Here is a 23,815-nt window from a genome sequence, read left to right on the forward strand (position 1 = left end):
TGAAACACAGAGTTTGCATCCGAATTTAATACAAAAGGCACAATGCCGACTTAAGTACAAGAGTAATGACACTCTAACTTTCTATGATTTGAACCCCTCCTGTGACTCCAGTTTTAGATTCCGATGCTTCACTTCAGGTTTACAGTATCCCTTGGACCTTCTTATTGACGATGAGACACAGAAATTGGATCCGAATTTAATACAAAAGGCACAATGGCGACTTAAGTACAAGAGGACTGACACTCTCACTTTCAATGATTTGATCCTCTCCTGTGAGTCCAGTTTCAGATTCCGATGCTTCACTTCAGGTTTACTGTATACCTTGCACCTTGTTATTGACGATGAAACACAGAGTTTGCATCCGAATTTAATACAAACGGTACAATGCCGACTTAAGTAAAAAGAGGACTGACACACTAACTTTCTATGATTTGAACCTCTCCTGTGAGTCCAGTTTAAGAATCCGATGCTTCACTTCAGGTTTACTGTATCCCTTGGACCTTCTTATTGACGATGAAGCACAGAAATTGCTTCCGAATTTAATACAAAAATCACAATGGCGACTTAAGTACAAGAGGACTGACACTCTCACTTTCTATGATTTGAACCTCTCCAGTGAGTCCAGTTTTAGATTCTGATGCTTCACTTCAGGTTTACTGTATCCCTTGGACCTCCTTATTGACGATGAAACACAGAGTTTGCATCCGAATTTAATACAAACGGTACAATGCCGACTTAAGTAAAAAGAGGACTGACACACTAACTTTCTATGATTTGAACCCCTCCTGTGACTCCAGTTTTAGATTCCGATGCTTCACTTCAGGTTTACAGTATCCCTTGGACCTTCTTATTGACGATGAGACACAGAAATTGGATCCGAATTTAATACAAAAGGCACAATGGCGACTTAAGTACAAGAGGACTGACACTCTCACTTTCAATGATTTGATCCTCTCCTGTGAGTCCAGTTTCAGATTCCGATGCTTCACTTCAGGTTTACTGTATACCTTGCACCTTGTTATTGACGATGAAACACAGAAATTGCATCGGAATTAAATTCAAAAGGCACAATGCCGACTTAAGTACAAGAGGACTGACACTCTCACTTTCTATTATTTGAACCTCTCCTGGGAGTCGAGTTTTAGATTCCGATGCTTCACTTCAGGTTTACTGTATCCCTTGGACCTTCTTATTGACGATGAAACACAGAAATTGCATCGGAATTAAATTCGAAACTCACAATGCCGACTTAAGTAAAAGAGGACTGACACTCGCACTTTCTATGATTCGAACCTCTCCTGTGAGTCCAGTTTTAGATTCCGATGCTTCACTTCAGGTTTGCTGTATCCCTTGGACCTTCTTATTGACGATGAAACATAGAAACTGCATCGGAATTTAATTCGAAACTCACAATGCCCACTTAAGCAAAAGAGGACTGACACTCTCGCTTTCTATGATTTGAACCACTCCTGTGAGCCCAGCTTTAGATTCCGATGCTTAACTTCAGGTTTACTGTATCACTTAGACCTACTTATTGACAATGAAACACAGAAATTGCATCGGAATTAAATTCAAAACTCACAATGCCGACTTAAGTACAAGAGGACTGACACTATAACTTTCTATGATTTGAACCTCTCCTGTGAGTCCAGTTTTAGATTCCGATGCTTCACTTCAGGTTTACAGTATCCCTTGGACCTTCTTACTGACGATGAAACACAGAGTTTGCATCCGAATTTAATACAAAAGGCACAATGCCGACTTAAGTACAAGAGGACTGACACTCTAACTTTCTATGAATTGAACCTCTCCTGTGAGTCTAGTTTTAGACTCCGATGCTTCACTTCAGGTTTACTGTATACCCTGCACTTTATTATTGACGATGAAAGACAGAAATTGCATCGGAATTAAATTCAAAAGGCACAATGCCGACTTAAGTACAAGAGGACTGACACTCTCACTTTCTATGATTTGAAGCTCTCCTGTGAATCCAGTTTTAGATTCCGATGCATCACTTCAGGTTTACTATATCCCTTGGACCTTCTTATTGACGATGAAACACAGAGTTTGCATCCGAATTTAATACAAAAGGCACAATGCCGACTTAAGTACAAGAGGACTGACACACTAACTTTCTATGATTTGAACCTCTCCTGTGAGTCCAGTTTAAGAATCCGATGCTTCACTTCAGGTATACTGTAATTCCCCGGACCTTCTTATTGACGATGAAACACAGAAATTGCTTCCGAATTTAATACAAAAAATCACAATGGCGACTTAAGTACAAGAAAACTGACACTCTCACTTTCTATGATTTGAACCTCTCCTGTGAGTCCAGGTTTAGATTCTGATTCTTCACTTCAGGTTTACTGTATCCCTTGGACCTTCTTATTGACGATGAAACACAGAGTTTGCATCCGAATTTAATACAAAAGGTACAATGCCGACTTAAGTACAAGAGGACTGACACACTAACTTTCTATGATTTGAACCTGTCCTGTGAGTCCAGTTTAGGAATCCGATGCTTCACTTCAGGTTTACTGTATCCCTTGGACCTTCCTATTGACGATGAAACACAGAAATTGCACCCGAATTTAATACAAAAGGCACAATACAGACTCAGGTACAAGAGGAGTGACACTCTAACTTTAAAAGATTTGAACGTCTCCTGTGAGTCCAGTTTTAGATTCCGATGCTTCACTTCAGGTTTACTGTATCCCTTGGACCTTCTTATTGACGATGAAACACAGAAATTGCATCCGAATTTAATACAAATGCCACAATGCCGACTTAAGTACAAGAGGACTGACACCCCCACTTTCTATGATTTGAACATTTCCTGTGAGTCCAGTTTTAGATTCCGATGCTTCACTTCAGGTTTACTGTATCCCTTGGACCTTCTAATTGACGATGAAACACTAACATTGCACCTGAATTTAATACAAATAGCACAATGCCGACTTAAGTACAAGAGGACTGACACTCTCACTTTCTATGATTTGAACCTCTCCTGTGAGTCCAGTTTTAGATTCCGATGCTTCACTTCAGGTTTACTGCATCCCTTGGACCTTCTTATTAACGATGAAACACAGAGTTTGCATCCGAATTTAATACAAAAGGTACAATGCCGACTTAAGTACAAGAATACTGACACACTAACTTTCTATGATTTGAACCTCTCCTGTGAGTCCAGTTTAAGAATCCGATGCTTCACTTCAGGTATCCTGTATCCCTTGGACCTTCTTATTGACGATGAAACACAGAAATTGCTTCCGAATTTAATACAAAAATCACAATGGCGACTTAAGTACAAGAGGACTGACACTCTCACTTTCTATGATTTGAACCTCTCCAGTGAGTCCAGTTTTAGATTCTGATGCTTCACTTCAGGTTTACTGTATCCCTTGGACCTTCTTATTGACGATGAAACACAGAGTTTGCATCCGAATTTAATACAAAAGGTACAATGCCGACTTAAGTAAAAAGAGGACTGACACACTAATTTTCTATGATTTGAACCTCTCCTGTGAGTCCAGTTTAAGAATCCGATGCTTCACTTCGGGTTTACTGTATCCCTTGGACCTTCTTATTGACGATGAAACACAGAAATTGCACCCGAATTTAATACAAAAGGCACAATGCCGACTTAAGTACAAGAGGACTGACACCCCCACTTTCTATGATTTGAACATTTCCTGTGTGTCCAGTTTTAGATTTCGATGCTTCACTTCAGGTTTACTGTATAACCTGCACCTTCTTATTGACGATGAAACACAGAAATTGCATCGGAATTAAATTCAAAAGGCGCAATGCCGACTTAAGTACAAGAGGACTGACACTCTCACTTTCTATGATTTGAACCTCTCCTGTGAGTCCAGTTTTAGATTCCGATGCTTCACTTCAGGTTTACTGGAGCCCTTGGACCTTCTTATTAACGATGAAACACAGAGTTTGCATCCGAATTTAATACAAAAGGTACAATGCCGACTTAAGGTCAAGAGGACTGACGCACTAACTTTCTATGATTTGAACCTCTCCTGTGAGTCCAGTTTAAGAATCCGATGCTACACTTCAGGTATACTGTATCCCTTGGACCTTCTTATTGACGATGAAGCACAGAAATTGCTTCCGAATTTAATACAAAAATCACAATGGCGACTTAAGTACAAGAGGACTGACACTCTCACTTTCTATGATTTGAACCTCTCCAGTGAGTCCAGTTTTAGATTCTGATGCTTCACTTCAGGTTTACTGTATCCCTTGGACCTTCTTATTGACGATGAAACACAGAGTTTGCATCCGAATTTAATACAAACGGTACAATGCCGACTTAAGTAAAAAGAAGACTGACACACTAATTTTCTATGATTTGAACCTCTCCTGTGAGTCCAGTTTAAGAATCCGATGCTTCACTTCAGGTTTACTGTATCCCTTGGACCTTCTTATTGACGATGAAACACAGAAATTGCACCCGAATTTAATACAAATGGCACAATGCTGACTTAAGTACAAGAGGACTGACACTCTCACTATCTATGATTTGAACCTCTCCTGTGAGTCCAGTTTTAGATTCCGATGCTGCACTTCAGGTTTACTGTATACCTTGGACCTTCTTATTGACGATGAAACACAGAGTTTGCATCCGAATTTAATACAAAAGGCACAATTCCGACTTAAGTACAAGAGTAATGACACTCTAACTTTCTACGATTTGAACCCCTCCTGTGACTCCAGTTTTAGATTCCGATGCTTCACTTCAAGTTTACTGTATACCTTGGACCTTCTTATTGACGATGAGACACAGAAATTGGATCCGAATTTAATACAAAAGGCACAATGGCGACTTAAGTACAAGAGGACTGACACTCTCACTTTCAATGATTTGATCCTCTCCTGTGAGTCCAGTTTCAGATTCCGATGCTTCACTTCAGGTTTACTGTGTACCTTGCACCTTGTTATTGACGATGAAACACAGAAATTGCATCGGAATAAAATTCAAAAGGCACAATGCCGACTTAAAAACAAGAGGACTGACACTCTCACTTTCTATTATTTGAACCTCTCCTGGGAGTCGAGTTTTAGATTCCGATGCTTCACTTCAGGTTTGCTGTATCCCTTGGACCTTCTTATTGAAGATGAAACAAAGAAATTGCATCGGAATTGAATTCGAAACTCACAATGCCCACTTAAGCAAAAGAGGACTGACACTCTCGCTTTCTATGATTTGAACCACTCCTGTGAGCCCAGCTTGAGATTCCGATGCTTAACTTCAGGTTTACTGTATCACTTAGACCTACTTATTGACAATGAAACACAGAAATTGCATCGGAATTAAATTCAAAACTCACAATGCCGACTTAAGTACAAGAGGACTGACACTATAACTTTCTATGATTTGAACCTCTCCTGTGAGTCCAGTTTTAGATTCCGATGCTTCACTTCAGGTTTACAGTATCCCTTGGACCTTCTTACTGACGATGAAACACAGAGTTTGCATCCGAATTTAATACAAAAGGCACAATGCCGACTTAAGTACAAGAGGACTGACACTCTAACTTTCAATGATTTTAACCTCTCCTGTGAGTCTAGTTTTAGATTCCGATGCTTCACTTCAGGTTTACTGTATACCCTGCACTTTATTATTGACGATGAAAGACAGAAATTGCATTGGAATTAAATTCAAAAGGCACAATGCCGACTTAAGTACAAGAGGACTGACACTCTCACTTTCTATGATTTGAACCTCTCCTGTGAATCCAGTTTTAGATTCCGATGCATCACTTCAGGTTTACTATATCCCTTGGACCTTCTTATTGACGATGAAACACAGAGTGTGCATCCGAATTTAATACAAAAAGCACAATGCCGACTTAGGTACAAGAGGACTGACACACTAACTTTCTATGATTTGAACCCCTTCTGTGAGTCCAGTTTAAGAATCCGATGCTTCACTTCAGGTATACTGTAATCCCCCGGACCTTCTTATTGACGATGAAACACAGAAATTGCTTCCGAATTTAATACAAAAATCACAATGGCGACTTAAGTACAAGAAAACTGACACTCTCACTTTCTATGTTTTGAACCTCTCCTGTGAGTCCAGGTTTAGATTCTGATGCTTCACTTCAGGTTTACTGTATCCCTTGGACCTTCTTATTGACGATGAAACACAGAGTTTGCATCCGAATTTAATACAAAAGGTACAATGCCAACTTAAGTACAAGAGGACTGACACACTAACTTTCTATGATTTGAACCTGTCCTGTGAGTCCAGTTTAGGAATCCGATGCTTCACTTCAGGTTTACTGTATCCCTTGGACATTCTTATTGACGATGAAACACAGAAATTGCACCCGAATTTAATACAAATGGCACAATGCCGACTTAATTACAAGACGACAGACACTCTCACTTTCTATGATTTGAACCTCTCCTGTGAGTCAAGTTTTAGATTCCGATGCTTCACTTCAGGTTTACTGTATACCTTGCACCTTCTAATTGACGATGAGACACAGAAATTGCATCCGAATTTAATACAAATGCCACAATGCCGACTTAAGTACAAGAGGACTGACACCCCCTCTTTCTATGATTTGAACATTTCCTGTGAGTCCAGTTTTAGATTCCGATGCTTCACTTCAGGTTTACTGTATCACTTAGACCTTCTTATTGACGATGAAACACAGAAACTGCATCGGAACTAAATTCAGAAATCACAATGCCGACTTAAGTACAAGAGGACTGACACTATAACTTTCTATGATTTGAACCTCTCCTGTGACTCCAGTTTTAGATTCCGATGCTTCACTTCAGGTTTACAGTATCCCTTGGACCTTCTTACTGACGATGAAACACAGAGTTTGCATCCGAATTTAATACAAAAGGCACAATGCCGACTTAAGTAAAAGAGGACTGACACTCTAACTTTCTATGATTTGAACCTCTCCTGTGAGTCTAGTTTTAGATTCCGATGCTTCACTTCAGGTTTACTGTATACCCTGCACTTTATTATTGACGATGAAAGACAGAAATTGCATCGGAATTAAATTCAAAAGGCACAATGCCGTCTTAAGTACGAGAGGACTGACATTCTCACTTTCTATGATTTGAACCTCTCCTGTGAATCCAGTTTTAGATTCCGATGCATCACTTCAGGTTTACTATATCCCTTGGACCTTCTTATTGACGATGAAACACAGAGTTTGCATCCGAATTTAATACAAAAGGCACAATGCCGACTTAGGTACAAGAGGACTGACACACTAACTTTCTATGATTTGAACCTCTCCTGTGAGTCCAGTTTAAGAATCCAATGCTTCACTTCAGGTATACTGTAATCCCCCGGACCTTCTTATTGACGATGAAACACAGAAATTGCTTCCGAATTTAATACAAAAATCACAATGGCGATTTAAGTACAAGAAAACTGACACTCTCGCTTTCTATGATTTGAACCTCTCCGGTGAGTCCAGGTTTAGATTCTGATGCTTCACTTCAGGTTTACTGTATCCCTTGGACCTTCTTATTGACGATGAAACACAGAGTTTGCATCCGAATTTAATACAAAATGTACAATGCCGACTTAAGTACAAGAGGACTGACACACTAACTTTCTATGATTTGAACCTGTCCTGTGAGTCCAGTTTAGGAATCCGATGCTTCACTTCAGGTTTACTGTATCCCTTGGACCTTCTTATTGACGATGAAACACAGAAATTGCACACGAATTTAATACAAATGGCACAATGCCGACTTAATTACAAGACGACAGACACTCTCACTTTCTATGATTTGAACCTCTCCTGTGAGTCCAGTTTTAGATTCCGATGCTTCACTTCAGGTTTACTGCATCCCTTGGACCTTCTTATTAACGATGAAACACAGAGTTTGCATCCGAATTTAATACAAAAGGTACAATGCCGACTTAAGTACAAGAGGACTGACACACTAACTTTCTATGATTTGAACCTCTCCTGTGAGTCCAGTTTAAGAATCCGATGCTTCACTTCAGGTATCCTGTATCCCTTGGACCATCTTATTGACGATGAAACACAGAAATTGCTTCCGAATTTAATACAAATATCACAATGGCGACTTAAGTACAAGAGGACTGACACTCTCACTTTCTATGATTTGAACCGCTCCAGTGAGTCCAGTTTTAGATTCTGATGCTTCACTTCAGGTTTACTGTATCCCTAGGACCTTCTTATTGACGATGAAACACAGAGTTTGCATCCGAATTTAATACAAAAGGTACAATGCCGACTTAAGTAAAAAGAGGACTGACACACTAACTTTCTATGATTTGAACCTCTCCTGTGAGTCCAGTTTAAGAATCCGATGCTTCACTTCAGGTTTACTGTATCCCTTGGACCTTCTTATTGACGATGAAACACAGAAATTGCACCCGAATTTAATACAAATGGCACAATGCTGACTTAAGTACAAGAGGACTGACACTCTCACTATCTATGATTTGAACCTCTCCTGTGAGTCCAGTTTTAGATTCCGATGCTGCACTTCAGGTTTACTGTATCCCTTGGACCTTCTTATTGACGATGAAACACAGAGTTTGCATCCGAATTTAATACAAAAGGCACAATTCCGACTTAAGTACAAGAGTAATGACACTCTAACTTTCTATGATTTGAACCCCTCCTGTGACTCCAGTTTTAGATTCCGATGCTTCACTCCAGGTTTACTGTATCCCTTGGACCTTCTTATTGACGATGAGACACAGAAATTGGATCCGAATTTAATACAAAAGGCACAATGGCGACTTAAGTACAAGAGGACTGACACTCTCACTTTCAATGATTTGATCCTCTCCTGTGAGTCCAGTTTCAGATTCCGATGCTTCACTTCAGGTTTACTGTATACATTGCACCTTGTTATTGACGAAGAAACACAGAAATTGCATCGGAATTAAATTCAAAAGGCACAATGCCGACTTAAGTACAAGAGGACTGACACTCTCACTTTCTATTATTTGAACCTCTCCTGGGAGTCGAGTTTTAGATTCCGATGCTTCACTTCAGGTTTACTGTATCCCTTGGACCTTCTTATTGGCGATGAAACACAGAAATTGCATCGGAATTAAATTCGAAACTCACAATGCCGACTTAAGTAAAAGAGGACTGACACTCGCACTTTCTATGATTTGAACCTCTCCTGTGAGTCCAGTTTTAGATTCCGATGCTTCACTTCAGGTTTGCTGTATCCCTTGGACCTTCTTATTGACGATGAAACAAAGAAATTGCATCGGAATTGAATTCGAAACTCACAATGCCCACTTAAGCAAAAGAGGACTGACACTCTCGCATTCTATGATTTGAACCACTCCTGTGAGCCCAGCTTTAGATTCCGATGCTTAACTTCAGGTTTACTGTATCACTTAGACCTACTTATTGACAATGAAACACAGAAATTGCATCGGAATTAAATTCGAAACTCACAATGCCGACTTAAGTAAAAGAGGACTGACACTCGCACTTTCTATGATTTGAACCTCTCCTGTGAGTCCAGTTTTAGATTCCGATGCTTCACTTCAGGTTTACAGTATCCCTTGGACCTTCTTACTGACGATGAAACACAGAGTTTGCATCCGAATTTAATACAAAAGGCACAATGCCGACTTAAGTACAAGAGGACTGACACTCTAACTTTCTATGATTTGAACCTCTCCTGTGAGTCTAGTTTTAGATTCCGATGCTTCACTTCAGGTTTACTGTATACCCTGCACTTTATTATTGACGATGAAAGACAGAAATTGCATCGGAATTAAATTCAAAAGGCACAATGCCGACTTAAGTACAAGAGGACTGACACTCTCACTTCCTATGATTTGAACCTCTCCTGTGAATACAGTTTTAGATTCCGATGCATCACTTCAGGTTTACTATATCCCTTGGACCTTCTTATTGACGATGAAACACAGAGTTTGCATCCGAATTTAATACAAAAAGCACAATGCCGACTTAGGTACAAGAGGACTGACACACTAACTTTCTATGATTTGAACCTCTCCTGTGAGTCCAGTTTAAGAATCCGATGCTTCACTTCAGGTATACTGTAATCCCCCGGACCTTCTTATTGACGATGAAACACAGAAATTGCTTCCGAATTTAATACAAAAATCACAATGGCGACTTAAGTACAAGAAAACTGACACTCTCACTTTCTATGATTTGAACCTCTCCTGTGAGTCCAGGTTTAGATTCTGATGCTTCACTTCAGGTTTACTGTATCCCTTGGACCTTCTTATTGATGATGAAACACAGAGTTTGCATCCGAATTTAATACAAAAGGTACAATGCCGACTTAAGTACAAGAGGACTGACACACCAACTTTCTATGATTTGAACCTGTCCTGTGAGTCCAGTTTAGGAATCCGATGCTTCACTTCAGGTTTACTGTATCCCTTGGACCTTCTTATTGACGATGAAACACAGAAATTGCACCCGAATTTAATACAAATGGCACAATGCCGACTTAATTACAAGACGACAGACACTCTCACTTTCTATGATTTGAACCTCTCCTGTGAGTCAAGTTTTAGATTCCGATGCTTCACTTCAGGTTTACTGTATACCTTGCACCTTCTTATTGACGATGAGACACAGAAATTGCATCCGAATTTAATACAAATGCCACAATGCCGACTTAAGTACAAGAGGTCTGACACCCCCTCTTTCTATGATTTGAACATTTCCTGTGAGTCCAGTTTTAGATTCCGATGCTTCACTTCAGGTTTACTGTATCACTTAGACCTTCTTATTGACGATGAAACACAGAAACTGCATCGGAACTAAATTCAGAAATCACAATGCCGACTTAAGTACAAGAGGACTGACACTATAACTTTCTATGATTTGAACCTCTCCTGTGACTCCAGTTTTAGATTCCAATGCTTCACTTCAGATTTACAGTATCCCTTGGACCTTCTTACTGACGATGAAACACAGAGTTTGCATCCGAAGTTAATACAAAAGGCACAATGCCGACTTAAGTACAAGAGGACTGACACTCTAACTTTCTATGATTTGAACCTCTCCTGTGAGTGTAGTTTTTGATTCCGATGCTTCACTTCAGGTTTACTGTATACCCTGCACTTTATTATTGACGATGAAAGACAGAAATTGCATCGGAATTAAATTCAAAAGGCACAATGCCGACTTAAGTACGAGAGGACTGACACTCTCACTTTCTATGATTTGAACCTCTCCTGTGAATCCAGTTTTAGATTCCGATGCATCACTTCAGGTTTACTATATCCCTTGGACCTTCTTATTGACGATGAAACACAGAGTTTGCATCCGAATTTAATACAAAAGGCACAATGCCGACTTAGGTACAAGAGGACTGACACACTAACTTTCTATGATTTGAACCTCTCCTGTGAGTCCAGTTTAAGAATCCGATGCTTCACTTCAGGTATACTGTAATCCCCCGGACCTTCTTATTGACGATGAAACACAGAAATTGCTTCCGAATTTAATACAAAAATCACAATGGCGACTTAAGTACAAGAAAACTGACACTCTCGCTTTCTATGATTTGAACCTCTCCTGTGAGTCCAGGTTTAGATTCTGATGCTTCACTTCAGGTTTACTGTATCCCTTGGACCTTCTTATTGACGATGAAACACAGAGTTTGCATCCGAATTTAATACAAAAGGTACAATGCCGACTTAAGTACAAGAGGACTGACACACTAACTTTCTATGATTTGAACCTGTCCTGTGAGTCCAGTTTAGGAATCCGATGCTTCACTTCAGGTTTACTGTATCCCTTGGACCTTCTTATTGACGATGAAACACAGAAATTGCACCCGAATTTAATACAAATGCCACAATGCCGACTTAAGTACAAGAGGACTGACACCCCCTCTTTCTATGATTTGAACATTTCCTGTGAGTCCAGTTTTAGATTCCGATGCTTCACTTCAGGTTTACTGTATCCCTTGGACCTTCTTATTGACGATGAAACACTAACATTGCACCTGAATTTAATTCAAATGGCACAATGCCGACTTAAGTACAAGAGGACTGACACTTTCTCTTTCTATGATTTGAACCTCTCCTGTGAGTCCAGTTTTAGATTCCGATGCTCCACTTCAGGTCTACTGTATCCCTTGGCCCATCGTATTGACGATGAAACACAGAGATTGCATCGGGATTAAATTCGAAACTCACAATGCCGACTTAAGTAAAAGAGGACTGACACTCTCACTTTCTATGATTTGAACCTCTCCTGTGAGTCTAGTTTTAGATTCCGATGCTTCACTTCAGGTTTACTGTATCACTTAGACCTTCTTATTGACGATGAAACACAGAAACTGCATCGGAACTAAATTCAGAAATCACAATGCCGACTTAAGTACAAGAGGACTGACACTATAACTTTCTATGATTTGAACCTCTCCTGTGACTCCAGTTTTAGATTCCGGTGCATCACTTCAGGTTTACTGTATCCGTTGGACCTTCTTATTGACGATGAAACACAGAGTTTGCATCCGAATTTAATACAAAAGGCAGAATGCCGACTTAAGTACAAGAGGATTGACACTCTAACTTACTATGATTTGAACCTCTCCTGTGTGTCCAGTTTTAGATTTCGATGCTTCACTTCAGGTTTACTGTATACCCTGCACCTTCTTATTGACGATGAAACACAGAAATTGCATCGGAATTAAATTCAAAAGGTACAATGCCGACTTAAGTACAAGAGGACTGACACACTCACTTTCTATGATTTGAACCTCACCTGTGAGTCCAGTTTTAGATTCCGATGCTTCACTTCAGGTTTACTGTATCCCTTGGACCTTCTTATTAACGATGAAACACAGAGTTTGCATCCGAATTTAATACAAAAGGTACAATGCCGACTTAAGTACAAGAGGACTGACACACTAACTTTCTATGATTTGAGCCTCTCCTGTGAGTCCAGTTTAAGAATCCGATGCTTCACTTCAGGTATACTGTATCCCTTGGTCCTTCTTATTGACGATGAAACACAGAAATTGCTTCCGAATTTAATACAAAATTCACAATTTCGACTTAAGTACAAGAGGACTGACACTCTCACTTACTATGATTTGAACATCTCCAGTGAGTCCAGTTTTAGATTCTGATGCTTCACTTCAGGTTTACTGTATCCCTTGGACCTTCTTATTGACGATGAAACACAGAGTTTGCATCAGAATTTAATACAAAATTACAATGCCGACTTAAGTAAAAAGAGAACTGACACACTAACTTTCTATGATTTGAACCTCTCCTGTGAGTCCAGTTTAAGAATCCGATGCTTCACTTCAGGTTTACTGTATCCCTTGGACCTTCTTATTGACGATGAAACACAGAAATTGCACCCGAATTTAATACAAAAGGCACAATGCCGACTTAGGTACAAGAGGATTGACACTCTAACTTTCTATGATTTGAACCTCTCCTGTGTGTCCAGTTTTAGATTTCGATGCTTCACTTCAGGTTTACTGTATACCCTGCACCTTCTTATTGACGATGAAACACAGAAATTGCATCGGTATTAAATTCAAAAGGCACAATGCCGACTTAAGTACAAGAGGACTGACACTCTCACTTTCTATGATTTGAACCTCTCCTGTGAGTCCAGTTTTAGATTCCGATGCTTCACTTCAGGTTTACTGTATCCTTTGGACCTTCGTATTAACGATGAAACACAGAGTTTGCATCCGAATTTTATACAAAACGTACAATGCCGACTTAAGTACAAGAGGACTGACACACTAACTTTCTATGATTTGAACCTCTCCTGTGAGTCCAGGTTTAGATTCTGATGCTTCACTTCAGGTTTACTGTATCCCTTGGACCTTCTTATTGACGATGAAACACAGAGTTTGCATCCGAATTTAATACAAAAGGCACAATGCCGACTTAAGTACAAGAGGACTGACACTCTAACTTTCTATGATTTGAACCTCTCCTGTGAGTGTAGTTTTTGATTCCGATGCTTCACTTCAGGTTTACTGTATACCCTGCACTTTATTATTGACGATGAAAGACAGAAATTGCATCGGAATTAAATTCAAAAGGCACAATGCCGACTTAAGTACGAGAGGACTGACACTCTCACTTTCTATGATTTGAACCTCTCCTGTGAATCCAGTTTTAGATTCCGATGCATCACTTCAGGTTTACTATATCCCTTGGACCTTCTTATTGACGATGAAACACAGAGTTTGCATCCGAATTTAATACAAAAGGCACAATGCCGACTTAGGTACAAGAGGACTGACACACTAACTTTCTATGATTTGAACCTCTCCTGTGAGTCCAGTTTAAGAATCCGATGCTTCACTTCAGGTATACTGTAATCCCCCGGACCTTCTTATTGACGATGAAACACAGAAATTGCTTCCGAATTTAATACAAAAATCACAATGGCGACTTAAGTACAAGAAAACTGACACTCTCGCTTTCTATGATTTGAACCTCTCCTGTGAGTCCAGGTTTAGATTCTGATGCTTCACTTCAGGTTTACTGTATCCCTTGGACCTTCTTATTGACGATGAAACACAGAGTTTGCATCCGAATTTAATACAAAAGGTACAATGCCGACTTAAGTACAAGAGGACTGACACACTAACTTTCTATGATTTGAACCTGTCCTGTGAGTCCAGTTTAGGAATCCGATGCTTCACTTCAGGTTTACTGTATCCCTTGGACCTTCTTATTGACGATGAAACACAGAAATTGCACCCGAATTTAATACAAATGCCACAATGCCGACTTAAGTACAAGAGGACTGACACCCCCTCTTTCTATGATTTGAACATTTCCTGTGAGTCCAGTTTTAGATTCCGATGCTTCACTTCAGGTTTACTGTATCCCTTGGACCTTCTTATTGACGATGAAACACTAACATTGCACCTGAATTTAATTCAAATGGCACAATGCCGACTTAAGTACAAGAGGACTGACACTTTCACTTTCTATGATTTGAACCTCTCCTGTGAGTCCAGTTTTAGATTCCGATGCTCCACTTCAGGTCTACTGTATCCCTTGGCCCCTCGTATTGACGATGAAACACAGAGATTGCATCGGGATTAAATTCGAAACTCACAATGCCGACTTAAGTAAAAGAGGACTGACACTCTCACTTTCTATGATTTGAACCTCTCCTGTGAGTCTAGTTTTAGATTCCGATGCTTCACTTCAGGTTTACTGTATCACTTAGACCTTCTTATTGACGATGAAACACAGAAACTGCATCGGAACTAAATTCAGAAATCACAATGCCGACTTAAGTACAAGAGGACTGACACTATAACTTTCTATGATTTGAACCTCTCCTGTGACTCCAGTTTTAGATTCCGATGCATCACTTCAGGTTTACTGTATCCCTTGGACCTTCTTATTGACGATGAAACACAGAGTTTGCATCCGAATTTAATACAAAAGGCAGAATGCCGACTTTAGTACAAGAGGATTGACACTCTAACTTACTATGATTTGAACCTCTCCTGTGTGTCCAGTTTTAGATTTCGATGCTTCACTTCAGGTTTACTGTATACCCTGCACCTTCTTATTGACGATGAAACACAGAAATTGCATCGGAATTAAATTCAAAAGGTACAATGCCGACTTAAGTACAAGAGGACTGACACTCTCACTTTCTATGATTTGAACCTCTCCTGTGAGTCCAGTTTTAGATTCCGATGCTTCACTTCAGGTTTACTGTATCCCTTGGACCTTCTTATTAACGATGAAACACAGAGTTTGCATCCGAATTTAATACAAAAGGTACAATGCCGACTTAAGTACAAGAGGACTGACACACTAACTTTCTATGATTTGAGCCTCTCCTGTGAGTCCAGTTTAAGAATCCGATGCTTCACTTCAGGTATACTGTATCCCTTGGTCCTTCTTATTGACGATGAAACACAGAAATTGCTTCCGAATTTAATACAAAAATCACAATGGCGACTTAAGTACAAGAGGACTGACACTCTCACTTACTATGATTTGAACATCTCCAGTGAGTCCAGTTTTAGATTCTGATGCTTCACTTCAGGTTTACTGTATCCCTTGGACCTTCTTATTGACGATGAAACACAGAGTTTGCATCCGAATTTAATACAAAAGGTACAATGCCGACTTAAGTAAAAAGAGAACTGACACACTAACTTTCTATGATTTGAACCTCTCCTGTGAGTCCAGTTTAAGAATCCGATGCTTCACTTCAGGTTTACTGTATCCCTTGGACCTTCTTATTGACGATGAAACACAGAAATTGCACCCGAATTTAATACAAAAGGCACAGTGCCTACTTAGGTACAAGAGGATTGACACTCTAACTTTCTATGATTTGAACCTCTCCTGTGTGTCCAGTTTTAGATTTCGATGCTTCACTTCAGGTTTACTGTATACCCTGCACCTTCTTATTGACGATGAAACACAGAAATTGCATCGGTATTAAATTCAAAAGGCACAATGCCGACTTAAGTACAAGAGGACTGACACTCTCACTTTCTATGATTTGAACATTTCCTGTGAGTCCAGTTTTAGATTCCGATGCTTCACTTCAGGTTTACTGTATCCCTTGGACCTTCTTATTGACGATGAAACACTAACATTGCACCTGAATTTAATTCAAATGGCACAATGCCGACTTAAGTACAAGAGGACTGACACTTTCACTTTCTATGATTTGAACCTCTCCTGTGAGTCCAGTTTTAGATTCCGATGCTCCACTTCAAGTCTACTGTATCCCTTGGCCCCTCGTATTGACGATGAAACACAGAGATTGCATCGGGATTAAATTCGAAACTCACAATGCCGACTTAAGTAAAAGAGGACTGACACTCTCACTTTCTATGATTTGAACCTCTCCTGTGAGTCTAGTTTTAGATTCCGATGCTTCACTTCAGGTTTACTGTATCACTTAGACCTTCTTATTGACGATGAAACACAGAAACTGCATCGGAACTAAATTCAGAAATCACAATGCCGACTTAAGTACAAGAGGACTGACACTATAACTTTCTATGATTTGAACCTCTCCTGTGACTCCAGTTTTAGATTCCGATGCATCACTTCAGGTTTACTGTATCCCTTGGACCTTCTTATTGACGATGAAACACAGAGTTTGCATCCGAATTTAATACAAAAGGCAGAATGCCGACTTTAGTACAAGAGGATTGACACTCTAACTTACTATGATTTGAACCTCTCCTGTGTGTCCAGTTTTAGATTTCGATGCTTCACTTCAGGTTTACTGTATACCCTGCACCTTCTTATTGACGATGAAACACAGAAATTGCATCGGAATTAAATTCAAAAGGTACAATGCCGACTTAAGTACAAGAGGACTGACACTCTCACTTTCTATGATTTGAACCTCTCCTGTGAGTCCAGTTTTAGATTCCGATGCTTCACTTCAGGTTTACTGTATCCCTTGGACCTTCTTATTAACGATGAAACACAGAGTTTGCATCCGAATTTAATACAAAAGGTACAATGCCGACTTAAGTACAAGAGGACTGACACACTAACTTTCTATGATTTGAGCCTCTCCTGTGAGTCCAGTTTAAGAATCCGATGCTTCACTTCAGGTATACTGTATCCCTTGGTCCTTCTTATTGACGATGAAACACAGAAATTGCTTCCGAATTTAATACAAAAATCACAATGGCGACTTAAGTACAAGAGGACTGACACTCTCACTTACTATGATTTGAACATCTCCAGTGAGTCCAGTTTTAGATTCTGATGCTTCACTTCAGGTTTACTGTATCCCTTGGACCTTCTTATTGACGATGAAACACAGAGTTTGCATCCGAATTTTATACAAAACGTACAATGCCGACTTAAGTACAAGAGGACTGACACACTAACTTTCTATGATTTGAACCTCTCCTGTGAGTCCAGGTTTAGATTCTGATGCTTCACTTCAGGTTTACTGTATCCCTTGGACCTTCTTATTGACGATGAAACACAGAGTTTGCATCCGAATTTAATACAAAAGGCACAATGCCGACTTAAGTACAAGAGGACTGACACTCTAACTTTCTATGATTTGAACCTCTCCTGTGAGTGTAGTTTTTGATTCCGATGCTTCACTTCAGGTTTACTGTATACCCTGCACTTTATTATTGACGATGAAAGACAGAAATTGCATCGGAATTAAATTCAAAAGGCACAATGCCGACTTAAGTACGAGAGGACTGACACTCTCACTTTCTATGATTTGAACCTCTCCTGTGAATCCAGTTTTAGATTCCGATGCATCACTTCAGGTTTACTATATCCCTTGGACCTTCTTATTGACGATGAAACACAGAGTTTGCATCCGAATTTAATACAAAAGGCACAATGCCGACTTAGGTACAAGAGGACTGACACACTAACTTTCTATGATTTGAACCTCTCCTGTGAGTCCAGTTTAAGAATCCGATGCTTCACTTCAGGTATACTGTAATCCCCCGGACCTTCTTATTGACGATGAAACACAGAAATTGCTTCCGAATTTAATACAAAAATCACAATGGCGACTTAAGTACAAGAAAACTGACACTCTCGCTTTCTATGATTTGAACCTCTCCTGTGAGTCCAGGTTTAGATTCTGATGCTTCACTTCAGGTTTACTGTATCCCTTGGACCTTCTTATTGACGATGAAACACAGAGTTTGCATCCGAATTTAATACAAAAGGTACAATGCCGACTTAAGTACAAGAGGACTGACACACTAACTTTCTATGATTTGAACCTGTCCTGTGAGTCCAGTTTAGGAATCCGATGCTTCACGTCAGGTTTACTGTATCCCTTGGACCTTCTTATTGACGATGAAACACAGAAATTGCACCCGAATTTAATACAAATGCCACAATGCCGACTTAAGTACAAGAGGACTGACACCCCCTCTTTCTATGATTTGAACATTTCCTGTGAGTCCAGTTTTAGATTCCGATGCTTCACTTCAGGTTTACTGTATCCCTTGGACCTTCTTATTGACGATGAAACACTAACATTGCACCTGAATTTAATTCAAATGGCACAATGCCGACTTAAGTACAAGAGGACTGACACTTTCACTTTCTATGATTTGAACCTCTCCTGTGAGTCCAGTTTTAGATTCCGATGCTCCACTTCAGGTCTACTGTATCCCTTGGCCCCTCGTATTGACGATGAAACACAGAGATTGCATCGGGATTAAATTCGAAACTCACAATGCCGACTTAAGTAAAAGAGGACTGACACTCTCACTTTCTATGATTTGAACCTCTCCTGTGAGTCTAGTTTTAGATTCCGATGCTTCACTTCAGGTTTACTGTATCACTTAGACCTTCTTATTGACGATGAAACACAGAAACTGCATCGGAACTAAATTCAGAAATCACAATGCCGACTTAAGTACAAGAGGACTGACACTATAACTTTCTATGATTTGAACCTCTCCTGTGACTCCAGTTTTAGATTCCGATGCATCACTTCAGGTTTACTGTATCCCTTGGACCTTCTTATTGACGATGAAACACAGAGTTTGCATCCGAATTTAATACAAAAGGCAGAATGCCGACTTTAGTACAAGAGGATTGACACTCTAACTTACTATGATTTGAACCTCTCCTGTGTGTCCAGTTTTAGATTTCGATGCTTCACTTCAGGTTTACTGTATACCCTGCACCTTCTTATTGACGATGAAACACAGAAATTGCATCGGAATTAAATTCAAAAGGTACAATGCCGACTTAAGTACAAGAGGACTGACACTCTCACTTTCTATGATTTGAACCTCTCCTGTGAGTCCAGTTTTAGATTCCGATGCTTCACTTCAGGTTTACTGTATCCCTTGGACCTTCTTATTAACGATGAAACACAGAGTTTGCATCCGAATTTAATACAAAAGGTACAATGCCGACTTAAGTACAAGAGGACTGACACACTAACTTTCTATGATTTGAGCCTCTCCTGTGAGTCCAGTTTAAGAATCCGATGCTTCACTTCAGGTATACTGTATCCCTTGGTCCTTCTTATTGACGATGAAACACAGAAATTGCTTCCGAATTTAATACAAAAATCACAATGGCGACTTAAGTACAAGAGGACTGACACTCTCACTTACTATGATTTGAACATCTCCAGTGAGTCCAGTTTTAGATTCTGATGCTTCACTTCAGGTTTACTGTATCCCTTGGACCTTCTTATTGACGATGAAACACAGAGTTTGCATCCGAATTTAATACAAAAGGTACAATGCCGACTTAAGTAAAAAGAGAACTGACACACTAACTTTCTATGATTTGAACCTCTCCTGTGAGTCCAGTTTAAGAATCCGATGCTTCACTTCAGGTTTACTGTATCCCTTGGACCTTCTTATTGACGATGAAACACAGAAATTGCACCCGAATTTAATACAAAAGGCACAGTGCCTACTTAGGTACAAGAGGATTGACACTCTAACTTTCTATGATTTGAACCTCTCCTGTGTGTCCAGTTTTAGATTTCGATGCTTCACTTCAGGTTTACTGTATACCCTGCACCTTCTTATTGACGATGAAACACAGAAATTGCATCGGTATTAAATTCAAAAGGCACAATGCCGACTTAAGTACAAGAGGACTGACACTCTCACTTTCTATGATTTGAACATTTCCTGTGAGTCCAGTTTTAGATTCCGATGCTTCACTTCAGGTTTACTGTATCCCTTGGACCTTCTTATTGACGATGAAACACTAACATTGCACCTGAATTTAATTCAAATGGCACAATGCCGACTTAAGTACAAGAGGACTGACACTTTCACTTTCTATGATTTGAACCTCTCCTGTGAGTCCAGTTTTAGATTCCGATGCTCCACTTCAGGTCTACTGTATCCCTTGGCCCCTCGTATTGACGATGAAACACAGAGATTGCATCGGGATTAAATTCGAAACTCACAATGCCGACTTAAGTAAAAGAGGACTGACACTCTCACTTTCTATGATTTGAACCTCTCCTGTGAGTCTAGTTTTAGATTCCGATGCTTCACTTCAGGTTTACTGTATCACTTAGACCTTCTTATTGACGATGAAACACAGAAACTGCATCGGAACTAAATTCAGAAATCACAATGCCGACTTAAGTACAAGAGGACTGACACTATAACTTTCTATGATTTGAACCTCTCCTGTGACTCCAGTTTTAGATTCCGATGCATCACTTCAGGTTTACTGTATCCCTTGGACCTTCTTATTGACGATGAAACACAGAGTTTGCATCCGAATTTAATACAAAAGGCAGAATGCCGACTTTAGTACAAGAGGATTGACACTCTAACTTACTATGATTTGAACCTCTCCTGTGTGTCCAGTTTTAGATTTCGATGCTTCACTTCAGGTTTACTGTATACCCTGCACCTTCTTATTGACGATGAAACACAGAAATTGCATCGGAATTAAATTCAAAAGGTACAATGCCGACTTAAGTACAAGAGGACTGACACTCTCACTTTCTATGATTTGAACCTCTCCTGTGAGTCCAGTTTTAGATTCCGATGCTTCACTTCAGGTTTACTGTATCCCTTGGACCTTCTTATTAACGATGAAACACAGAGTTTGCATCCGAATTTAATACAAAAGGTACAATGCCGACTTAAGTACAAGAGGACTGACACACTAACTTTCTATGATTTGAGCCTCTCCTGTGAGTCCAGTTTAAGAATCCGATGCTTCACTTCAGGTATACTGTATCCCTTGGTCCTTCTTATTGACGATGAAACACAGAAATTGCTTCCGAATTTAATACAAAAATCACAATGGCGACTTAAGTACAAGAGGACTGACACTCTCACTTACTATGATTTGAACATCTCCAGTGAGTCCAGTTTTAGATTCTGATGCTTCACTTCAGGTTTACTGTATCCCTTGGACCTTCTTATTGACGATGAAACACAGAGTTTGCATCCGAATTTAATACAAAAGGTACAATGCCGACTTAAGTAAAAAGAGAACTGACACACTAACTTTCTATGATTTGAACCTCTCCTGTGAGTCCAGTTTAAGAATCCGATGCTTCACTTCAGGTTTACTGTATCCCTTGGACCTTCTTATTGACGATGAAACACAGAAATTGCACCCGAATTTAATACAAAAGGCACAGTGCCTACTTAGGTACAAGAGGATTGACACTCTAACTTTCTATGATTTGAACCTCTCCTGTGTGTCCAGTTTTAGATTTCGATGCTTCACTTCAGGTTTACTGTATACCCTGCACCTTCTTATTGACGATGAAACACAGAAATTGCATCGGTATTAAATTCAAAAGGCACAATGCCGACTTAAGTACAAGAGGACTGACACTCTCACTTTCTATGATTTGAACCTCTCCTGTGAGTCCAGTTTTAGATTCCGATGCTTCACTTCAGGTTTTGCTGTATCCCTTGGACCTTCTTATTAACGATGAAACACAGAGTTTGCATCCGAATTTTATACAAAAGGTACAATGCCGACTTATGTACAAGAGGACTGACACACTAACTTTCTATGATTTGAACCTCTCCTGTGAGTCCAGTTTAAGAATCCGATGCTTCACTTCAGGTATACTGTATCCCTTGGACCTTCTTATTGACGATGAAACACAGAAATTGCTTCCGAATTTAATACAAAAATCACAATGGCGACTTAAGTACAAGAGGACTGACACTCTCACTTTCTATGATTTGAACCTCTCCAGTGAGTCCAGTTTTAGATTCTGATGCTCCACTTCAGGTTTACTGTATCCCTTGGACATTCTTATTGACGATGAAACACAGAGTTTGCATCCGAATTTAATACAAAAGGTACAATGCCGACTTAAGTAAAAAGAGGACTGACACACTAACTTTCTATGATCTGAACCTCGCCTGTGAGTCCAGTTTAAGAATCCGATGCTTCACTTCAGGTTTACTGTATGCCGTCGACCTTCTTATTAGAGATGAAACACAGAAATTGCACCCGAATTTAATACAAATGGCACAATGCTGACTTAAGTACAAGAGGACTGACACTCTCACTATCTATGATTTGAACCTCACTTGTGAGTCCAGTTTTAGATTCCGATGCTGCACTTCAGGTTTACTGTATCCCTTGGACCTTCTTATTGACGATGAAACACAGAGTTTGCATCCGAATTTAATACAAAAGGCACAATGCCGACTTATGTACAAGAGTAATGACACACTAACTTTCTATGATTTGAGCCTCTCCTGTGAGTCCAGTTTAAGAATCCGATGCTTCACTTCAGGTATACTGTATCCCTTGGTCCTTCTTATTGACGATGAAACACAGAAATTGCTTCGGATTTTAATACAAAAATCACAATGGCGACTTAAGTACAAGAGGACTGACACTCTCACTTACTATGATTTGAACATCTCCAGTGAGTCCAGTTTTAGATTCTGATGCTTCACTTCAGGTTTACTGTATCCCTTGGACCTTCTTATTGACGATGAAACACAGAGTTTGCATCCGAATTTAATACAAAAGGTACAATGCCGACTTAAGTAAAAATAGAACTGACACACTAACTTTCTATGATTTGAACCTCTCCTGTGAGTCCAGTTTAAGAATCCGATGCTTCACTTCAGGTTTACTGTATCCCTTGGACCTTCTTATTGACGATGAAACACAGAAATTGCACCCGAATTTAATACAAAAGGCACAATGCCGACTTAGGTACAAGAGGATTGACACTCTAACTTTCTATAATTTGAACCTCTCCTGTGTGTCCAGTTTTAGATTTCGATGCTTCACTTCAGGTTTACTGTATACCCTGCACCTTCTTATTGACGATGAAACACAGAAATTGCATCGGTATTA

The sequence above is a fragment of the Schistocerca americana genome, chromosome 11 (genome assembly GCF_021461395.2).
Source record: "Schistocerca americana isolate TAMUIC-IGC-003095 chromosome 11, iqSchAmer2.1, whole genome shotgun sequence".
Lineage (NCBI taxonomy): Eukaryota > Metazoa > Arthropoda > Insecta > Orthoptera > Acrididae > Schistocerca > Schistocerca americana.